The following is an 8771-nucleotide window of genomic DNA, read 5'->3' on the forward strand; positions in this document are numbered from 1 at the left end:
AGTACTCCAAGGAATAAATCTAATATATAAGTTGAAAGATATGAATAAGCTCGCCACATTTCACCATCAGGTTGACTGTCTAAGTAGGATCAAAGGAAAGGATAAATAGATTTGTTTCAATCTGACCTATGAACAAGTTAGCATACACTCTAACAACCATGCTAAGTATGAATGGCACCTTAATGAACAGAACATAAAAATTATTCAAGGAGGACATTGTACATCACTCATCAAGACCACGTATTTGTCTTCTGAAGATCAGCCTCTAGACATCTTCAGGTAGAAACTGGACTAAATTAGTTTCAGAAAACTCATGCACCACCACCCGACTGGGTAACTCTTATGTTGATTGAAGTAAAAAGTATCACCACCATCAAAGAATCCAGCTTCTTCCAAGACCAATACGAAAAACAGAGCTCTCTTCTTATAAAATTGAGGAAAGTCTTCAACAGAAAAACATTTAAAGGGCAAAAACAATACCAATATCACAACAAGTATAATATTTTTAATTTTTTCATCCAACTTCACTGCTTCTGGCTTTCTGTACATAATGTTTGATGGATGTTTTATTTTTCAAAAGAAGTTGTAGGAATAGAATTTGATTTACAATAAGTTTTAATCCATCTTTTCACATTTGAGAAATGTCTTTTATAAATCGGGCCCTCAGTAGCTGCAACCCGTCACAGTATCTATGGGGTAGATTTTCAAAGTTATCTAGCCTCCTAGTTATGGAGGTAGAAGGCTGGATTGACTCCTTTGAAAATTTACAGCCACTGAGCAGTCCTGGGTGTGGCTGGGATGTGGAGGGAGCAACTTAATTGGCTAGCACAAATATTCAATGCCAGTTGGTGACTCATTGCTTAAATCTTGCCAACTTTACATTGAGCACTTTACTGAAAACCAACCCCAGGACTAACCCTGTCCCCAGCCCTAAACCTTACCCTAACATTAAATCTAACCTTCACCCTAAGCCTAACCTTAGGGTTTTTGGGTACTTGCCAGGTTCTTATGGCCTGGATTGGCCATTGTTGGAAACAGGATGCTGGGCTTGATGGACCCTTGGTCTGACCCAGTATGGCATTTTCTTATGTTCTTAACCCTAGCTATAACCATTTTCATTGATGTATGATAACCAGATTGCTTTTCTACTCTACTCAAGGAAAAAACTGAAAGAAAGACAAGTTCAGACTGACACAGCTCAGTTCAGAAAATGATGCTGATGGCAATCGCTTATTCCATGATCTTGTCCATTCCTGTCTATAATGGCACTCAAGTCAGCTGTCAAGTGTGCGGTGTGAACGTAACAGGATACGTAAAGCAAGGGGACATCATTATAGGAGGGATTTTCCCTGTTCATAGCGCTAAAACTAACCCCCCGATTCCCTTCGTGGAGGCCCCCAGCATCCGATCATGCAATACGTAAGTGGCAGGTTATTTTCCCCTTGCTATTTGAATTTTCCTGAAGTTATACATTGTTTTCCATTATAAAATCATTGTGCAGGTCTTAAGGTTACATCTCAATAACTCTACCATTGTTATTATCTCTTTCTTCATCTGTCTATCCATCATCCATCTAAGTTCATTCTAAAGCATCAAGTAAGAGTGACGGTAGTGAATTCTATGTGAGTGAATGATGTGGGTGAATGATGAAGGAAATGGATTCTTAACGGAGTGATACCATAATAAATGAAGCTCCCTAATTCTCTTATTTGTTCTGTTTGTCTGTCTTAAATTGATTATAAACTCCACGGAACAGGGACTGCCTCGTTTGTGTATTTGTTCAGCGCTGCATATGTCTAGCAGTGCTATATTGGAAGGCTCGTTTCAGGCTTGACGTGCTGACATAAATTTGTTGCTCTTTCCAGAGTCTAAAAGCCAATAATAGAGCCTCTGGTGGGCAACTGTGCAGTGCTGACCATGGTAAAGAACTGAATGAATTTCCAAACACTGTCTGGCTGTTTCCAAAGTGCTGCCTTGTATTATTTTGAGGTGGATGGCATTCATTTCCTGCAGAAGAGAAGTTAAATTTATGATAGAATTTTCCCAGGCAAATTGTATATAACCCCCCAACACCACCACCTTTATAGGCTCCATTGAATTTAGGGGGTCACAAAATTCCATAGGCTCCTCTTCTATAGAAACCTGATGGCAGAAAAAGACTGTGTAGCCCATCCAGTCTGCCCAACTGTCCAAATGTTAAATTAATTAATTAATTAATTTAGCATTATAATTCTCATCGCTTCCTTAGAGATTCCCTGTGTTTATCCCATGCTTTATTGAATTCAGAAACTGTGTTTGTCTTCACCACTTCCACTGGGAGACTGTTCTACACATCCACCACCCTCTCTGTAAAGAAATATTTCCGAATATTACTCCGGAGTCAACCCCCTTTCAACTTCATCTCATGACCCCTCATTCCAGATCTTCCTTTCCATTGAAAAAGGCTCACCTCCAGTGCATGGAAACCTTTGAGATATTTGAATGTCTCTATTATAACACCCCTATCTCGCCTTTATTCTAGAATACACATGTTTAGATCTTTAAGTCTATCCCCATATGTTTTAGAATGGAAAGTGAGTAGAATTGTGCAAAGGGAAAATAACTTTCAATCCGGCGCATGGGTGGCCATTTTATGTCTGTGCACAATGTCAGATGATTTAATTAAGCTGAAGAGGCAGTATATGTTGTGGGAGTCTCGGTTTAGTGGACCCTTGGGCCGACCTGCTGGAGACTGGGAAAGGTGGTCAAAGTCTCTAATGAATAGCAGGCCGGGAGGCAGATGTTAAGGCAGGACATAGATGCTCTTCACTCTGGAAGCTGGTACTCCCTCGGGAGGAGCCCGTAGGAGCCCAACCGCTGGGACTTAGGTGGCTTCACCCTTGGAAGCCGAAGGCCCCCCGGGAGAAGCCCATAGGGGCCCGGCCGCTGGGACTTAGGCTGGTCGTGGATCAGGACAGGTAACTGGAACCAGACTAGGACAGTAGCAATACTGTAACTGGGTTCAGGTTCTGTAACCAGGCAGGAACTGTAGCAGGATTCGGGTACTGGAACCAGGCAGGAACTATAGCAGGACTCAGGTACTGGAACCAGGCAAGATCTGTAGCAGGTAAACAGGAACCAAGCAGGTACTGTAGCTGGCAGGCAGGAACCAAGCAGGCACTGTAGCAAGCAGACAGGAACCAAGCAGGTACTGTAGCAGGAACTGAGTGATGAAGCCAAGTGAGTCACTCCGGGGCACAGCGCAACAGGAAACCGGGAAGCTAACCCGTTGCAAGGCAAGGACTGGATGACCGCGGCCGGCTTATCAAGGCTGCGGCATCTGACGTCAGGAATTGGGCGGAGTCACCACTGGCGGGAAACAGGCTAGAAAGGCACCCAAGTGGCACGCGTGCCCTCAGGCACCTTCGCGGCGGCGCAGCCCCAGCGGGGGATGCCACCAAACAGGCCGCAAGCCAGGGCTCCAGAGGCGGGAGCAGGTCCGGGAACAAGGAGGTAAGGGCCTGGTCGCGGTGCTCGGCCAGGACCGCAACAGTACCTCCCCTCTTACGCTCCCTCTTAGCCGGTCCAGGTTTACTTGGGTGATCCAAATGGAACTGGCGTAATAAGTCCTTGTCGAGGATATTACGGGCCGGTTCCCACGAGTTATCCTCGGGTCCACAACCCTCCCAGGCAAGCAAGTATTCCCATCGGCATTGGTGAGACCGGACATCCAAAACTTCACGTACTTGATACGTAACTTCGTCCGGTACTGAAGGGTCCGAGGGTTCAGGAGCCTGGGAGTGGTATCTGGACAACACAAGAGGCTTCAGCAAAGACACGTGGAATACGTCATGTATGCGCATGGAGGAGGGTAGGCGTAGACGGTATGAGACTGCTCCCACTCGTTCGGCGACTCGAAAGAGCCCACAGAATTTCGGAGCTAGTCTTCGAGACGGAATACGTAGCTGTAGATTTCTGGTGCTAAGCCAGACACGGTCTCCTGGGAGGAAGATAGGTGCTGGCTGACGATGCCTATCTGCCCACTCCTTGGCGGACAGGGCTGCTTAACGGATCTTTTCCTGGGTAGAGATCCACAAGGACCGAAGCTGGCGGGCTGAGAGTTGCACTGCCGGGAGTGCACTAGGTTCAGGCGAAGGTAGGGGCGGTCGAAGTTGCTTCCCATAAACAAGGAGGAACGGCGAACTTCCAGTAGCAGCATGTGTGTGATTATTATACGAGAACTCCGCCCACGGGAGTAGATTGTACCAATTATCTTGTCGTTCGTTCACAAAGGCATGGAGAAAAGTCTTCAGGGTTCGATTGGTTTGCTCCGTTTGCCCATTACTCTGGGGGTGGAACGCAGATGAAAGACTAAGTTGCACATTGAAGCGTTTGCATAGGGCTTTCCAATAGCGAGCTGTAAACTGTGGTCCTCAATCGGAGACTATATCCTGCGGGAGACCATGAAGTCTAAAGATATGCTGAGCGAACAGGCTAGCCAGGCCAGGAGCAGAAGGTAGTTTTGGCAAGGGAACAAAGTGCGCCATCTTGGAAAATCGGTCCACAGTTACCCAGATGACCGAATTACCCTCGGAGGCAGGAAGATCCACCACAAAATCAGTGGAAATGTGTGTCCAAGGCTCCACCGGGATGGGCAATGGTTGCAACAAGCCCCTGGGCTTCCCGATGAGCGGCTTTTGAACAGCACAAGTAGGACATGAGCCCACAAAGGCTTGGACGTCCTGTCTCACCATTGGCCACCAGTAGAAACGGTTTAACAAGTCTAAAGTCCCTTTCCAACCAGCATGACCCCCCGTGAGGGAGTCATGGGCCAAAGCGAGAGCTGCTCTCCGGGAGCAACACGGAACGACGGTCTTCCCTTGGGAGGACACCAAGGTTGCAGCAAGACTTACTTTCACGGGGTCCAAGATATACTGAGGTGTGTCAGGAGTCTCTTCGACCTCAGAAGAGCGCGAAAGCGCGTCAGCTCGAACGTTCTTAGAGCCGGGTCGGTAGCGTAAGGTAAAGTCAAACCGATCAAAAAACAGTGACCACCGGGCTTGTCTTGGATTCAGGCATTGGGCTTGCTTCAAGAATGCTAGGTTTTTGTGATCGGTGTAAATCGTAACCGGATGGTTGGCTCCCTCCAACCACTGTCTCCATTCCTCCAGGGCAACTTTCATGGCTAGCAACTCTTTGTCACCAACACAGTAGTTGCTCTCTGCCGGGGAGAATTTCCTTGAGAAATATGAACAGGGCAACAGCTGCCCAGAATCAGAGTACTGGCTCAGTACGGCCCCTACGGCCACATTGGAGGCATCAACCTCCACCACAAAGGGCCGTCTGGGATCTGGATGACAAAGGCAGGTGTCTAATAAGAAGGCTTCTTTGAGGGCCTCAAAAGCTTGGCAGGCAGAAGTTGGCCAATCCACCGCATTGGCCCCCTTTCGGGTGAGGGCAGTTAATGGAGCCACAATACGAGAGTAATTGGGAATAAAGTGACAGTAGAAATTGGAGAAGCCGAGGAAGCGTTGCAACGTTTTAAGACCCCTTGGCCGGGGCCAATTCTTAATAGCCGCCACTTTCTCAGGATCCATTTGAAAACCCGCTGCAGAGACTATGTAGCCTAGGAACGGCAGGGAGGTCTTCTCAAAATTGCACTTTTCCAGTTTCACATACAGGCTATGTTCCCTAAGTATCTGGAGCACTTGACAGACATGCTGACGGTGTGACGACAGGTCCTGGGAGTAGTTTAACACGTTGTCGAGATAAACAATTACGCAGGTGTTCAGAAGGTCCCGTAACACCTCATTCATCAGGTGCTGGAACACCGCTGGGGCATTACATAAGCCGAAAGGCATCACAAGGTACTCGTAATGCCCGTCTCGGGTATTACACGCGGTCTTCCACTCATCTCCGGGACGGATTCTGACCAAATTATATGCTCCTCGTAAGTCCAACTTTGTGAAAATCTTCGCTCCTTGAAGCTGATCAAGGAGCTCCGGGATTAGCGGGAGCGGGTAGCGGTCTCGCTTGGCAATCGAATTTAGGCCTCGATAGTCTATACACGGCCTCAGTGAGCTGTCTTTCTTGCTGACAAAAAAGAAGCCTGCCCTGCAGGCGACTTGGACGGGCGGATAAACCCCTTGGCCAAATTCTCTGCAATGTACTCGGACATGGCCCGGGTCTCAGGTATAGATAAGGGATAAACCCTTCCTCGCGGGGGCATAGTACCAGGTAGCAAGTCAATAGCACAGTCATACGGATGATGCTGCGGAAGGATCTCCGCCTTGGTCTTGGAGAATACATCCGTGAAGTCCTCATAAGGTGCAGGGGGACCCACGGCAGTGTGCATCAACGGAAGTGCGGGAGTCTTAGGCACTTTCATACAATTAGCCAGGCAGAAGGGACTCCACTTAACAATCTGTAGTGTATCCCACTGAATCGTGGGCGAGTGTTTCTGTAACCACAGCAACCCTAGCACCACAGGGTGGACAGCCTTATCCAACACTAGGAAGGCTATCTCCTCCGAATGGATCGCCCCGGTGCGGACCGTAATGGATGCCATGGACATCTGGACAGGACCAGGAAGGAGCGTCCCCTGGATAGAGGTAATTTGTAGCGGGACCTCCCGTCTATGCATAGGAATCCGAAACTGGGAGATTAGGTCGTGCAGGATAAAATTACCTCCGACTCCGGAATTCAGGAATGCCATCGTCTCAAAGGATCCTCCGGGGTATTCCAGAGTAACAGGAACTGTACATTGAGGAGCTGTAGCACAGCCTAGGAGGGGCTCCTCCTGACCTCCTAGGCTTTGGCGTTTTCCGCACGCTCCTGGCAGCGTGCCAAGAAGTGGCTCTTCTGGCCACAATATAAATACAACTTCAACGAATGGTGACGTTGTCTTTCTTCAGCAGAAAGCGGGGCCCGTCCCAGCTACATGGGTTCACAGGTGGGAGCTTCTGGACGAGAACTCTTAGGAGAGGGCGCAGGTCTCGGCCCACGAGCTGGACTGTGGCGAGAGGAGCGCTGCTCCTTGGCACGTTGCTGTAGGCGGCGGTCAATGGGAGCAGCCATCTCAATCAAGGCATTGAGGTCCTCCGGCAGATCTCAAGCCGCAATCTCATCCTTAATGCGTCCGGAGAGGCCTTCCAGGAAGATGGCCTTAAGACTACCATCTTGCCAACCTACTTCCTGGGCTAAAGTCCGAAACTCCATTGCGTAATCTGCCAAGGAGCGTGCCCCCTGACGAAGTTGCAGCAGGTCAGACGTAGCCGTGGCTACTCTGGCGGGCTCATCAAAGGCCTGGCGAAAGTTCGTGATGAACAGTTGTAAATCCGTTAGTGAAGAATCATTGTTTTCCCAAAGGGGAGAAGCCCATATCATGGTTTTCCCATCGAGCAAGGACAAGATATATGCCACTTTCACCGCATCCGAGGGAAACTGCTGAGGCAACAGGGAGAACCGTTCAAAACATTGGTTCAGGAAGCCGCAGCAGGTCCTTAAATCACCAGCGTAGCGGGAGGGTGCCGGCAGCTGGGTCACTGACGAATCTTGGCCCTCGAGTGCTGGTTCTGGGGCTGACGAAGCCCTGGCATCCAATCGGGCCAACAACTCCCCTACCGAACCAGTAAGGACCTCAAGGTATGGTTGTTGATACTGCAGCTGCTGGGCCAACCCTGGCAGGTCCAAGGGAACAGGCGCATCCGCCGAGTCCATGGCCTTGCAATCTGTTGTGGGAGTCTCAGTTTAGTGGATCCTTAGGCCGACCTGCTGGAGACTGGGAATAGATTGTCAATGTCTCTAATGAATAGTAGGCCGGGAGGCAGATGTTCAGGCGGGACTAGATGCTCTTCACATTGGAAGCTGGTACGCCCCCGGGAGGAGCCCGTAGGAGCCCAACCGCTGGGACTTAGGTGGCTTCACCCTTGGAAGCCGAAGCCCCCCCGGGAGAAGCCCGTAGGGGCCCGGCCGCTGTGACTTAGGCGGGTCGTGGATCAGGACAGGTAACTCGAACCAGACTAGGACAGTAGCAATACTGTAACTGGGTATGGGTTCTGGAACTAGGCAGGAACTGTAGCAAGACTCAGGTACTGGAACCAGGCAGGAACTGAAGCAGGACTCAGGTACTGGAACCAGGCAGGAACTGTAGCAAGACTCAGGTACTGGAACCAGGCAGGAACTGTAGCTGGCAGGCAGGAACCAAGCAGGCACAGTAGCAAGCAGACAGGAACCAAACAGGTACTGTAGCAGGTAGACAGGAACCAAGCAGGTACTGTAGCAGGAACGGAGCGACGAAGCCAAGCGAGTCACTCAGGGGCACAGCGCAACAGGAAAACGGGAAGCTAACCCATTGCAAGGCAAGGACTGGACGACCACGGCCGGCTTATCAAGGCCGTGGCGTCAGACGTCAGGAATTGGGCGGAGTCACCACTGGTGGGAAATAGCCTAGAAAGGCGTCCAAGTGGCGCGCGTGCGCGCCTAGGAGCAGGGTGTCCTCAGGCACCTTCCCGGCGGCACAGCCCCAGCGGGGGACGCCGCCAAACAGGCCGCAAGCCAGGGCTCCAGAGGCGGGAGCAGGTCCGGGAACAAGGAGGTAAGGGCCTGGTCGCGGTGCTCGCGGCCAGGACTGCAACAGTATATACATTTATTAAATTAAATATATCCATCCATTTATGCATCTATCAGTTTATCCATATTTCTAGCATCTATTTATCTAATCATCTGTCTATCTATCTCTCTGTCTTTATTTGCCAAAGTATCCAGCTACCTGTCAATCATTATTATCCTAT

This window comes from Rhinatrema bivittatum, chromosome 19 (genome assembly GCF_901001135.1).
Source record: "Rhinatrema bivittatum chromosome 19, aRhiBiv1.1, whole genome shotgun sequence".
NCBI classification, from domain to species: domain Eukaryota; kingdom Metazoa; phylum Chordata; class Amphibia; order Gymnophiona; family Rhinatrematidae; genus Rhinatrema; species Rhinatrema bivittatum.